General features: G+C 38.1%; 1 protein-coding gene across 2 annotated transcripts in view; it reads left to right on the forward strand.

Annotated features, from left to right (window-relative positions):
- Positions 1–14,187, forward strand: part of PRKG1 (protein kinase cGMP-dependent 1) — a 1,061,913-nt gene that overhangs the window by 183,256 nt on the left and 864,470 nt on the right. The window lies entirely within an intron of this gene.

A 14,187-nucleotide genomic window follows, 5' to 3' on the forward strand; every position in this document is an offset into this window, starting at 1 on the left:
ATGACATATGTATATATTGTGAAATGACTCCAAGTTTAGTTCATATTCATTACCACACATACTTTTAACTATTTTTTCTTGTGATGAGATTAGGTTAAATATTCTTTACTGACTTTATACAATCAAAATGTGTAAGATTCCAAGTTTTCTGACTTCTATAAATAAAAAAAAATCTATGTTCTTATTAAGGACAAAAAATAGGTACTTAGGTAAGAGATATGGGATAGAATTAAAGAAACAATAAGATTTGTAGGCATAAATGTAAATATTTTAGTCACTTTGCTTTAAGGTGCTAGCAATTTTCTTCCAGTGAATGGGTGGTGAAGAAAGTAACTTGGGTGTGGCTGGTGTGGCTCAGTGGCTGAATAGACCCATGAACCCAGAGCTCACAGTTCTATTCCCAGTCAGGGCACATGCCCAAGTTTGTGGGCTCAATCCCCAGTAGGGGGTGTGCAGGAGGCAGCTGATCAATGATTCTCTCTCATCATGGATGTTTCTATCTTTCTCGCCCTCTCCCTTCCTCTCTGAAATCAATAAAAATATATTTTTTAAAAATCTCAAGACTTAATAACCTACTCCCCCCCAAATTAGAACTGTTCCAGGGAGTTAGAAAAGTGAGCCTGGGGAAAAGCAATCTGATTAGAACATTCTATATTGCAATAAAAACCTGTTAGATATTTTACCTTGTAGAGAAATTTTCATCATAAAAGGAAACTGTTCATTAACCCCAAATTACTTCTAATTTAATGATTAGCAGTTAATATGATGAAAAAGCGAAGTAAGAATTTCGATATCCTGTGACAGGGGATTGCTTGGGAGCAGGAGGTATGGGAAGATGAAGCTTAATAGCATCACTTAGACAAGCCATTCGTATCTGGACTCTACTTTTCAAGTTAGTTCATTAATTCACTCACTCACTTAGCCTCATCTAGTTAATCAAGTATTTGTTGGAAACTTCTGCTTTATAATAGGTCTATAGTTTAGTGGAAGAAACTAAAGTATACCAATCTTTGTAATATAGCTGTTTAATGCTAGAATAATACTACACTCAGGGTTCCTGGTGAGCAAAAGGACATCTAACTTAGCTATCATTTACCCTTTTAGGTTCATGAAATTGCTCCAGGAAGCTTCATGCTTGAGTTAGGTTTCAAAGACGAAGAGGAGTTTGCTGAGACTCGTGCTCAGTAATTATTATATGAATGACAGATGGTGGAGAAGGAAGTCATGAGACATAAAGGAGCATGACAATTTGGGAAAGCAGCTTAAGCCTGGGGTACTTTTTATTGGTGTGGCTCAGGAACCACATGCATCAGAACCACCTGGGGGTACCGCTTAAATATGTAAAGATCTGGGCCCATCCTACACCCATTGAATCAGAACACAAGGCTAGGGTCAAGGGGTCTCAGCCTTTTTAATAAGCATTCTAAGATAAATATATATATATATATATATATCTCAGGTGATATATATGATAAAGTTTAAGAAACACCAACACAAGTTTTATATTGGAAAGTGATTGAAGGTGAAGAGAAACTGGGAAGGGGCTGGACCTTGACAAGCATGGAATGACTTGCTGGGGAATCTGCCTCAATTTTAAGTGAAGTGATTCTTTATTTGCATTTTTCTGCTCTGAAGCCATCAGTTTTCTACATGGAGAACTCCAGTGTTTTTCAGATATGGCCATGGCAGAAGTGGTAAGGCTTCTATAGGAAATGTTGGTTTTAAGTTAGATGCTTATAAATTGGGGGGACTCTACCTAGGGGTAAAAGACTAACTTCCAAAATTAATGCTCTAACTATTCCATTCTCATCCTCAAACCCAGCTTCTCTGTGGCTGGTCACCAGAAATCACATCCCAAGGGAAGGAGACTGTGATTCTCACAGGGTGTACTAACTTCACTCTGTTTTATCCAGCTGCCCACAACCCCTGCTCAACCCCTAATTCCAGTCAGCCAGTCTGCATATTTGTGCCTCTAGTCACAAGACAGAGCAGGAAGGAGGAGGAGGACAGGAAGTCAAATCCCGAAGCTCCCCTCAAAAATTCCTGCTGGGGCTGGTCAGGTACACTTCTGTGAGTTATTCAGAATAAAGGCTGAATGCTTTTTTCTACGTATCCTTATTAGTATTGAAATATAACCTTTACACTCCATTCACATTCATTTCCTTCAAATGATTTTTCTATATTTCTTATGTGTATTATTATCACACTAGAGGCCCGTTGCACGAAGAGATTCGTGCAATAGGCCTTCCTTCCCCTGGCTGCGGCACCAGTTTTCCTCCAGCACCGGGGACCCAGGCCTTTGATCTGGCCACAGCGAGGCTTGGCTTCTCTGCTGTGGCTGCAGCGAGGCTTGGCTTCTCCCCTCTGGCTGCAGTGAGGCTTGGCTTCTCTGCTGCGGCCGCAGTGAAGCTACAGTGGAGAAGCCAAGCTTCTTCAGTCTTCAGTCTTCACTCTGGCTGGAGCCTTCAGTCTTCGCTCTGTGCCTACATATGCAAATTAACCGCCATCTTTGTTGGTTTAATTTGCATAGTCACTCTGATTGGCTGGTGGGCGTAGCGGAGTGACACCAATTTGCATGTTTCTCTTTTATTAGCGTAGATATTTGCACCATAAAGATAACACTCTTCTTATCCTTTGGTAATAATATTTGTGAGATTGTATTAAGAAAATCATATCTAATACGCTATACACTGTGGGTGCATTTTAGACACACAGTAAGATATTAATATTTAGTTTCAGGTTTTAATATTTAAAAATATAATCAAGATTCTGTGTCCCAGTTTTTAGGTAGTTTTGGTCCTCTGTTGAATAATAAAACTTCCAATCTTTCTTTTTTCTTTTTCTTTCTTTCTTTTTTTTTTTTTTTTTATAAAGGTATTCCAAAAGTTCTGGGACTGTCTGCCTCTCTCTGGGTTACACTGAATAAAAAAATATATTTGGGCTTAGATAAAGTGTCATGTTTTAGGAGTTTCATGGTATGTGTGTCTAAACCAGTGCCATATAGGTTTGCCCATTCAGGAAACCCACAGTCTTCAGCTTAGGCTTTAGAAATTGACTGAAACATTTGAGAAACAAGGAACTCTATTTAAACACACACACACATACACACACACACACACACATACCCTCAATTCAGATGGATCCACATTTGATTCTTGGGCTTTTTAGCCACTGATAAGGACATCTTGTGCATCAATTGATGCTTATTTTAGTTATCTTTTCTCTTATCAAGTATCTTGGAATTGGCCTCATTCATCCCTGAGGCAGGTTATTGTTACCAGCGTTTGAATTGCCTCCTTAATTCACTTCAAACATCAGTTTTCTAATTCTTTGGCTGTTTAAATTAATCAAAGGAATTAAAGACGAATAATTACTGGCTCTGTTCCTATAGTTACAAGTGCCGCATTCTGACAACATCAGAAACAAGGTTGTCTATTTTGGGCTTTCTTTGATTACACTCTTCAAAAGCCAGGATGGGCAATGCATTTTCTTTTCTTTTTATTAGTCGATACTTCCTAAACAGGAAATAAAATCATAGTGTGCTGAAGGGTAAATTAGGGCTCATGTAAGGTCGTTTTAAGGTGGACATCAATGTTAACTTTAGGAAAGCAGATCATATCTCAGTTTTCCATTTCATTATATATCCGATTGTAGTTTAGATATATAATTTCTTTTTTGTCTTTTAGGAAAGTATCACAGGCCTAAGCACCTCACTTGAAGGAGATAAATGTGCTAACAGCAGCAGAATAATGAGAAGTAATTATTCTACTAAATGAACTTTCAACTCATGTTTTTTAAATATGTAAGGTATGTCAGGCACTGTGGTAGAAGCTGGAGATAAAATTGTTATAAAAAATACAATTTTTGAGATGACTATATTTGAGGTCTGGGTTAGATGGAACACAGTTTTTTTGGGGCTGCAGTGGAATTACAACTAAAACCATGCTGCTTGTGGACTCTAAATCCTCTCCTGCAAATCTGGAGTTAAAGGGAAGGGAAGAGAAGGGAACAATTCTTCCTAGAGTTGGTGTGACGGGGAGACCATAAGTGGGCCTTTGCAGGGGGGTTAGAACCATTCTTTACCCCACAAAAATAATTAGTTGTATCAACCACGTTGCAAATTAATGTTTGTGTGTGTGGTTGGGGAGGGGGGGAGAAGAAGTATATGTGTGTGAAGGCTATAGAAATTATGTTTTTCAAAAAAAGTACGTTTTCAAATAATATGAGCATATACAGTCAATTCTGTTAACACTACATATGAATTTCTAAAAATCACCACATTATGAAAATTTCACAAAAACCACAACATAGCTTATGGGACGAATGGAGTTGGGGATACAACACTCAAAACCTTCACTGACACGAAATGAAGATAGGAACCTAGTAAAAATGGGAGCACGCTTTTATGCATGTTCGTTGGGCAAGAAATACATAAATACTCTGATAAATTTGGTGCTTTGCTTTGGTGAAGACCTGAAGTTTGCAAGTGGAAGTGAATGACAGGAGGATTGCAGCTTGTGAATTATTGTGGAGTGGCAGAAGGAAGATGATCTGAAAGTGGACAGAACATTTCGATCCCCGATGTGGATAGGTGTGATCCCTAGCACAGTAAGGCAGCTGGTAAATATTTAAGGGGTGTGCATGTGTGTGTTTTTCATATTCTTCTATAGCTCAACTCGAATGGGTGCAGTTTTCTGCCGACAAAGTTGTGTAGAAGCAAATGTGACATTTGCTTTGTTTAAATTGTTCCCTAACATATGAATTGCATTGAAATAGATTTGCATTTTATACCAAGCATGATGCATACTGAGGTAAAAACTCCCTTCTCTCCAAAATAATCAAGCTATGTCTTGATTTTGGTATGTACTAGTATGTTCTGATTATTTACACATGTCATTTCCTTGAATAGGTGGTAAGCTCTTTGAGGGCAAAGGCTGTCTCTGATAACTGCTGTGATTTCTACAGTACCTAGTGAGATTACTTACTCATAAAAAACACTACTACCAACAACTTGTGGACTGAATAGTGGTAACTGTAGAAGATTGAGGCATAGATTAATAGATTTCGAGAAGGCAAGAAAGGAATGTTTCAAAAAGATAAAATAGATGATGGTGTGTTCTGGGAAGTTGTGTTTATTATGGGGTTGTAATGAATGCACAGGACTGAGGTGCAGATATGTAGAAATACTGGTATATTCGGTGTGTATCACAGGCTATTTAGCCCTGATGTACCTTTTCTGGGATACCCTGGTTTACGTGAAATAAGTGCTCTTCGATAGAAGTAACAAGAAGCAACTTGAGAAGTCAGCTTAGGAGGTAGGGCGCCATAGCGTCTTGGACAAATATTGGGCTTCACCTTGTTTCCATGAAGCCCAGGATGTTCCTGGAGTCTTAAAGCTGTGGTGAAGATTGGAACAGAGACAATAGCTTTGAGTGCCCTGTAATCATTTCAAATGTAGGTTACTTTGTTTATAAATTGCACAATTCCCTGGTTGCTAAAGAAGAAATGTCTGGCCCTTCTGGTTTGACTCAGTATTTGAGCATCGACCCATGAGGTCAGGGTTCAATTCCAGGTCAGGGCAAATACTACCCAGGTTGCACGCTCGATCCCAATAGGGGGCATGGAGGAGGCAGCTGATCAATGATTCTCTCTCAACGTTGATGTTTCTCTCCTTTTCCCATCCTCTCTCTCAAATCTATCTATCTATCTATGTATCTATCTATGTATCTATCTATCTATCTATCTATCTGTCTATCTATCATCTATCTATGTATCTATCTATCTATTTTTTTTTTTAAGAAGAAATGTTTGCACGTAGTCAGCCATGGTTTGCAGCAGAATAATCAGGACAATGGTGATGGTGGAACTATGCCATGTTTGTGTGGAGATGAGCCTCAGGGCTTTCTTAGTCTCAACTAGAATCATTTTATCTTTCCTCCTCCTTTCTTCCCTACAGGACAATAGAACTCCTACAGAGGGTGGAGGCTAGAGCAGTGATGGCGAACCTTTTGAGCTCGGCGTGTCAGCATTTTGAAAAACCCTAACTTAACTCTGGTGCTGTGTCACATATAGAAATTTTTTGATATTTGCCACCATAGTAAAACAAAGATTTATATTTTTGATATTTATTTTATATATTTAAATGCCGTTTAACAAAGAAAAATCAACCAAAAAAATGAGTTTGCATGTCACCTCTGACACGCGTGTCATAGGTTCGCCATCACTGGGCTAGAGTGTAGAGCTTAGGGTAGCTGCACATATTTGTCTCATCATAGGGATGGTTGTTTAAGGAGAGATATTTGGGCTGAATCATTTAAAGCCTATAAAACTTTAGGCAAGACTTTCCATTCAAATAAATATGAAGCCAAATTGACAGTCTTAGATCTAAAATCTTAAGAACTGTTCTTCCATAAATGGCTATAACTTAATTTAAAATGTGCAGTGGGAGAGTGCTTGATCTCAAAAACTGCTGTATTACAAAAGCAGTGCTTTTTTGTACAACGTATAAAGTATCTATAAAAATTGCCTTAAGGCATTGTTGGAAAAAGGCTTCATAACGTACACTGAACTCAATAATTTAGTGACAGATTATCCAGTTTATAGATGATTTAGACCTTGAATTTTTCTTATGTTATCAGCCTTTGGGGCATTTCCTACAACATTTGATAAGAATATTGAAGTTGAAAGTTAGTAAGACTGGTCAGTCAATTACATTATCAGTTACAATTTCATTTAAAAGTTTGGTAGAAGAGGAAGTGGGATTTAGAATCATCTGTAGATCCCATTAATCCATTATATTCCTCTAGTAAATTAGCACCCCCAAAAATCAAGCGTTACCCATTAGCACTTCTGGAAATGCAACTCAAATACTGTGCTCTGAAGAAGGACATAAAGAATACCATCATCTTTGATAAGGAACAGTAGTGAAAAGCCAGAGGTGCAAAGGGATTTTAAAAATTTGATTATAAAGTATCTTTATTTTTCATTTTTTTCTCTGGGATAAAATTGTAAATGGATGAATTACACATGAAACTATTTTCCATTTGAACCAACTAACCAAATGCTGTCTATATCCTCAGTCTGAAAGAGTTGGGAATAGGCGTGAGGTACCAGACTAGTTTTGCTGAATTAGTAAACCCAACAATTAGCATCTTCAGTATGGATAACTTAGCAAGGAGTGGTACCTGTGTTCCTGTACTCACTGCTCTCAGTCCCATATAACCTGTGTTCTTCTTAATACTAGAATCCCTTTGCCAGGGTTTTATAATACAATGTCTAGTAACAAAGTACTTCATAAACATTTGTGTTCCAGATATTGTCTTAAGTAGCAGGATTGTATGCAAATTTGGACTCTTGACTCTAAAGAATTCAGAGTCTGGAAATGGATACAATGTGAGTGTGGCAGATTTCTTCCCTTTGGCCCTGCAGATATATCCGAGTCTAACTCTTGCAAACCACATTTTTTGCCCCTCCACAAGGGCACCCTGATCCTTATATTTTTAGTGGGATTCAGCTTCTTGCAGAGGCACCCCAAGAATGGATAAGAAGGAGAGGAAAGCGAGGTTAGTGTATTTCTTCTCCCTTTGACACTCCTGGCTTAACATTGTTTATCTACTGAATGTCACTGATCCTCTAAAGCAGCGGTTCTCAACCTGTGGGTCGCGACCCCTTTGGGGGTCGAACGACCCTTTCACAGGGGTTGCCTAAGACCATCGGAAAACACATATGTAATTACATATTGTTTTTGTGATTAATCACTATGATTTAATTATGTTCAATTTGTAACAATGAAATTGGGGGTCACCACAACATGAGGAACTGTATTAAAGGGTCATGGCATTAGGAAGGTTGAGAACCTCTGCTCTAAAGGTAGCCTTCTCTGCTCACTCCTACCAAGTACCGGTAATTATTCCCTCCCTTTCATTTTGGGCTAGACATGTAACAACTAGTGTGTTCTTGCCTCCATTGTAGAATACTAATTGACGATAAAGGCATGGGTTTATTTCTGGGCTCTATTCTGTTCCATTGAACTATATGTTTGTTTTACCATGCTGTTTTGATTCCTAAGACTTTGTAGTATAGTTTGATATCAGGTAGCATGATTTCACCAACTTTGTTTTTCTTAAGATTGCTGTGGCTATTCTGAGTCTTTTGTGGATCCATCTAAATTTTTGAAATATGTATTTTAGGTCTGTGAACTATCCCATTGTTATCTTGATAGGAATTGCATTGAACCTATAGATTGCTTTGGGTAGTATGGACATTTTAATGATGTTAATTGTTCCTATTCATGATCACAGTATATGCTTCTACTTAATTGTATCTTCTTCAATTTCTTTTTTCTGTGTCATAATTTCCTGGGTACAGGTTTTTTACATCCTTGGTTAAATTTATTCCAAAGTATTTTATATGCAATTGTAAATGGGATTGTTTTCTTACTTTTTCTTTCTGAGAGTTCATTATTGGTATATAAAATGCAACTGATTTCTGGATATTTATTTTGTATCCTGCTACTTTACTGAATTAATTAGTCAGTTCTTGTAGTTTTATGGTAGAATCTTTAGGGTTCTCTATATAAAGTATCATGTCACCTGAAAATGACAGTTTTACTTCTTCCTTTCCAATTTGAATGCCTTTTATTTATTGTTCTGTTCTGATTTCTATGGCTATGACTTCTAACACTATGTTGAACAAGTGGAATGAAAGTTAACTTGGTCCTGATCTTAAAGTGAATGCTTTTAGTGTTTGCTCATTGAGTATGATGTTACATTAATACAATGGCTTACTACTCTGATGTAAAAAAAAAGGAAATATTACCTTTTGCGATAGCATGGATGGACCTGGAGAGTATTATGCTAAGTGAAATAAGCCAGTCTGAGAAAGACAAATACCATGCGATTTCACTTATGTGTGAAATCTAATGAACACAATAAAGTGCCAAACAAAATAGATCAGACTCATAGATACAGAGAACAACGTGCCGGCTGCCATAGGGAAGGAAGGTTGAGGGGCTGGATGAAAAAGGTAGAAGGAATTAAGAAGAAGAAAAAAAGACACAGATAAACAATCTGGTGATTGCCAGAGGGAAAGGGGGTTGAGGGAGGTGGAAGAGGGCAAAGGAGGGATAAATAGAGACAGAAAGAGAATTAGCTCTGGGTGGTGAGAGCATGATGCAGTAAGCAGATGATGTGTCATAGTCATATACTTGAAACCTGTATTGTTTTATTAACCAGTGTCACCTGAATAAATTCAATAAAATTTTAAAAATATAAAAAATAAAACAAAACATTATAAACAAATAAGTAAATAAAATAAAATGGAACCATACTGATTTTATCCCAAACATTGATTTAAACATGATACAATTGAAAGCAGGAATCCAATGCCAGTGATGGGTTTAATATGCTGCCTATGGAAATATCATTTTTCATTTATTACTCGTCGATCCCAAGAGACCTCGACTTGGACAATGATTGACTATGCTAAGAGACTCTCTTGGGGCTTATAGAGAAGGATTTGGTTCTTTCTGTAAATATTTATTGTCATAATCAGCAGCTTGATTGGTCACTAGTAGACATTCTGTTCTTAAGAATGAAAATAATCACTTTCATCAAAAATTATCCTCAATGTGTTCACTAATGTTCATATTAAAATCTCTAAGAGTGCCAACTTTTCAATTTTTCCTGGGTATGAATTAATTTAAGATTAAATGTGCTAGCTCAGACTTCCTAGCGACTACAAAAAAATTATTTTAAATCGGGTAAGTAAATGCAATTTAACAATCCCATGTATTTTTCTTTTTGATTGCTTTGTTTGTTTACCTAGGGAAGAATAAGGGCTATGTACTGAGTATCTGTGTGTCTCAATTCTTAAGTTAAAATCTAATCCCTAAGGTGTTGGTATTTGGAGATGGAGCCTTTGGGAGGTGATTATGTCATGAGGCTGTAGCCCTCATAAATGAGGTTAGTGTCCTTATAAGTAGAAGTCAGAGAGCTAGCTTCCCACTTTCCTCCATGAGATAAACAAGGAGAGATAGGCCATCTGCAACACCCCCAGAAGACCCCACCAGAGGTCAACCATGCTTGGCATTGTATCTCGGATTTCCAGCATCCAGAACTGTGAGAAATACATTTCTAGTGTTTATAAGCCACCCAGGATATGGTACTTTGTTATAGCAGCCCGATCTAAGATAGTAAGTGAACAGGTTGCTATTTGTAAGACTATACAAATGTACTTCAAACAGGAGAATGCTGTAAAGTCATTCCTTCTTGTAGGCCGTTCTTTTAGCAGCTACTTACTGAGTATCTACTATTGACTCTGAGCTACTAGGGGGTCTAAGTGGGGTTCTATGGCAGGTGATGTAAGTGTACTCTGCAGACCTTCTTTACTGGGTGAGTGCACCTATCCCTCAGCTGTTGCAGATGTTGGTCTGCTTCAAAGTATTGCCTATCGTTTATAGGTGGTCCCTAGATCAGAGATACCTGGGAAGTTACACCCCTCAAACCCCCAAAGGTGGCCTATGACCAATGTTGACCCATGCAGTGTGTAACAGCCCAGCTTTCTTGCCTCAGATACAACAATTCTGCGGTGCATACTCTGTTTCAGAGCTCCCGTAGGGTCAGGCTGAAGCTAGACTTCCCCTGAAACAGCATTTTTGCCTGGCTTCTTCCACTGCTTATCTTGCTTTTCTCACAGCCCCCACTTTCTCCCAAGGGCACTACTTTAACATATTTCTTGCAAGAATCCCTGTCTCAGGCTCTGCTTCAGGAAACCCTACTGAAGACAGATAGAGAGGAAAATAAGCCACAGGCTGTTTTCAAGGAGTGTATAATCTAGTATAAGAGTAGACCAAGTTTGCAAATACTTTAAGCTAGAACGTAATTATGATTTATATGAGATACAAGAATACTGCTATGGGAATTGAAAGAAATTATTCAGAGATTATGGAGGGGGCATAAAATCCTTGAGGCAAGATAACTTAAGATTTGTTTAGGAATTACATGTTCCCCATTTTGTCTGGGGAATAAGTAGAAAGTAACGATGAGGCCATATTGGGGTTTGCCTGGGGAGCTAGGAAAACGTGTTTGTTCTTACTCTGAAAGGCAATGGACAATTGGATAAGGACACATATGTAATATCTTAATCAATAAAGAAAAAAAAGAAAGGCAATGGAAAACCATTGCATATTTTTGAACATTCCAGTGAATCTCTTAGAACTCTACTTCTTAACAAATATCTGATGACTACGTAGAATAAATTTATGTGGTGGAAAATAGCAATTGAAGAGACCAGTACGGAAGTTAATAATCAAATGAAAGAAAAAAAAGATGTTACACAGTGACAATGGAGTAAGAAATAGATGTGAGAGACATTTTGGAAGTGGAATTGACAGGACTTGGCAAGTAATTGGTATATAGAGCCAGGGAGAGAGCGAGAAAAAAAACAGTGACTCAAAGCTTTTAAGCCTGTCTGAATGGTGACCTCTTAATACCTTCCCAGAAATGGAATTATTACATTCAAAGATATGCACATTTAAAAAAATCTGTTATAAATGCCAACACTGAGTTTTATTCCTTTTGAAAATCCCATGCCAATTTAATGTTGGGAGGAATGACAGCTCAATGTTATTTTCATTCATTCTAAAATGATGAATAAAGTTGAAAATATCACCTCGGCCTTGCTGACTGTTATCTGACATGGGCTGAGACAGGTAAGCAAACATTCCTCCCATTATTGTGTTTGCATCTCTCCTCAAATTTGGAGTAGCTCTTGCTACATGTAATGTGATGCTGTGTTACCAGCCCAGGATGATTTATGACCGAGTCCCAAACTGTTTTCTGACTCCAAGCCAAGAGGAAATGGGATGTCCAAATGGAATTTTCTATGCAAATAAGAAAGGGCTCAGCAGGTTATGTGGTGATGCTAAAGAAAAGCCTTACCTGCATACCCTTGGGGAAAGGTTTTGGGTCAGAAGGCCTGGGTTTAAATCCTGGCTCCACCAACAGCTAGCTTTTTTTTTTTTTTAAACAAATTTCTTTATTGATTAGGCCAGCAGCTAGCTTTACATGCTTAGACAAGTTGTGTAAACTCTGTGGGCCCTAGTTTTCAAATCTGTCAGGCAGTACTTTCTCCAAAGGGGTGTTATGAGAGACAATGGGAGTAGTTTTTCCTCATACTTACAAAATGAATGTAGGTTTTATTCTTACTGGCCTTGTCTCCTCAAAAGCAAAACTGATTTTTTCCTCTTTCCCCAGCATGTTTCCTGTCTCATAGTGACTGTTCGCTAAAGTTGTGACGTGGATGAATGGATGAAGTTTTGCCTTGGGTGATAGAAATGATATTCTTTCTTCTGCTTTGCTCTCTGCAGTAAGAAACAGGAACGAAGAGGTATATTGGGAGCTTTTGGTTCTTATAAACTATTTTGTTCTACATCTGTTTTGGCTTTGCCCGGAGACTTATTTATTTCCTTTAGGATGGATGGTTAGTTTCCCCCTCTTCAGAAGGCTTTGCATTACTCCTGATGGGACTCTGGCTTCTATTATGTTATTTAAACAACAGTATCCTGTTAAGGTAGTAGCAGCTGGCTTAGCCTGTGGAAAAACTGTTGTTGCATCTTTAACTTTTACTTTTTTGGAATTTCCTGAAAATGATAGGAAGATGAAAAGTGACCAGCTCTTTGGTATTTTTTGTTGTTGTTGTTGTTGGAACAGCTTGTTCAGATTCTTTGAGCAGTTCCGTGTGTGTGTGTGTGTGTGTGTGTGTGTGTGTGTGTGTGTGTGCTTTCTTGTGTTCCTTTTTTTTTATGTCCTCCAGGAAAGGATTTTGATGCTTGATAATATTTTCCCGAGTGCAATAGTATACTTATCTTATACTTCTGAACAGGCCATTTTCAACAGAATCATTTTATACTTAGAGTCTCTTTAGCCTCCTAGCTACACTACTGCAGGTTGACTAGTATTGCTTTCTCTTTACAAATGAAAAATCCGTGGACCAATAGGGACTGGATGAGTTGGCAAGTGAGTCAAGACTGGAAGTCACTTTTCTGGCTGCAGCTGGGGGCCTTTTCACAAGACCCCAAAGAATTTTAAATATCTATGTGCCAACACCCCTAAGAGAGTGTCCTTGAGCCACACTGAGATGGGAGAGTGCCTGACTCTTCTTCAGTTGGGTTTTGTGAGCCCAGGCAAACATTGAGTTACACTGTCTGACCCAATGTTCCAACCAAGAGACTACTTGCCCTGTCTAAGCATGTCTGTGCTTTCCCACACTGATGGATTTGCTTACATCATTGTCTTTCCTACATGACATAGCCCCATGTCTACCCGCAAGTCCTAACTACCTTCAAGCCTAGCACACATATTATATCCTCTCATGCGCCTTTCCCTATTCTAGCAACCAATGTTGTCATTTTCTTCTATGCTTCCATAACGCATTTCCTTCATTTCATGTGACTTTTCACATTCTGTATTGTATGATGGTTCTTTCTGCACATTTTTTCTTATGCATTAAATTATAATTTCATAGTGTTTCTGTGTCCTTTGCAGCTCTCACCCTCGTGTACAACCCCAAGCAGGGGATTTGCAAATATTTGTTGGTAGGAGGTTAAGTTGTCTGCCTGAAATAGAATTACATTTATTGTTTTCATTGAAAGCGTCTTAAATTAAGCAAGCAGCTGGGAAAATAGTCTTATTTAGTTTTTCAATGTTTTGTCTTCTGATTTTTATTATACTTGGTCACATGCATACTTTGTAACTCTGTTTTTAAACATAACATCACTTCTGATGGGCAACTAGTCTGTCAGGAATGTATGTGCCCATTACCAAAGATGGAGCCAAGAGTGTTTTAAGTTTGCTCAAGTCAGGATGAGAATCAAAGGCCAGCCTCAATGCCAAAAACACACTCCCAAGGTTAGCTCGCTGAGCTGCGCAGGGCTGGCAGCCACCCTGCTGTCGAAGAGACCAGCATAGAGCTTGAAGTCTGTTGTCCAGTTTTTCTAGACACAGTCAGAAAGATTGACTGACATTTGCCTGAATGACTTTGGTGGCACTTTTTTCAACCCAGAAAATACAGTAGTCTCTTAAATTGAAAGTGGCTTTTTTAAAGCTAAAACTCAAATGCAATTGCATCTTTTGGGGAGGACTTCACTAATTCAGACAGAAGTGATCATTTTTTTTTTTTTTATAAAAT

Source organism: Myotis myotis, unplaced genomic scaffold (genome assembly GCF_014108235.1).
Source record: "Myotis myotis isolate mMyoMyo1 unplaced genomic scaffold, mMyoMyo1.p scaffold_m19_p_15, whole genome shotgun sequence".
NCBI lineage: Eukaryota > Metazoa > Chordata > Mammalia > Chiroptera > Vespertilionidae > Myotis > Myotis myotis.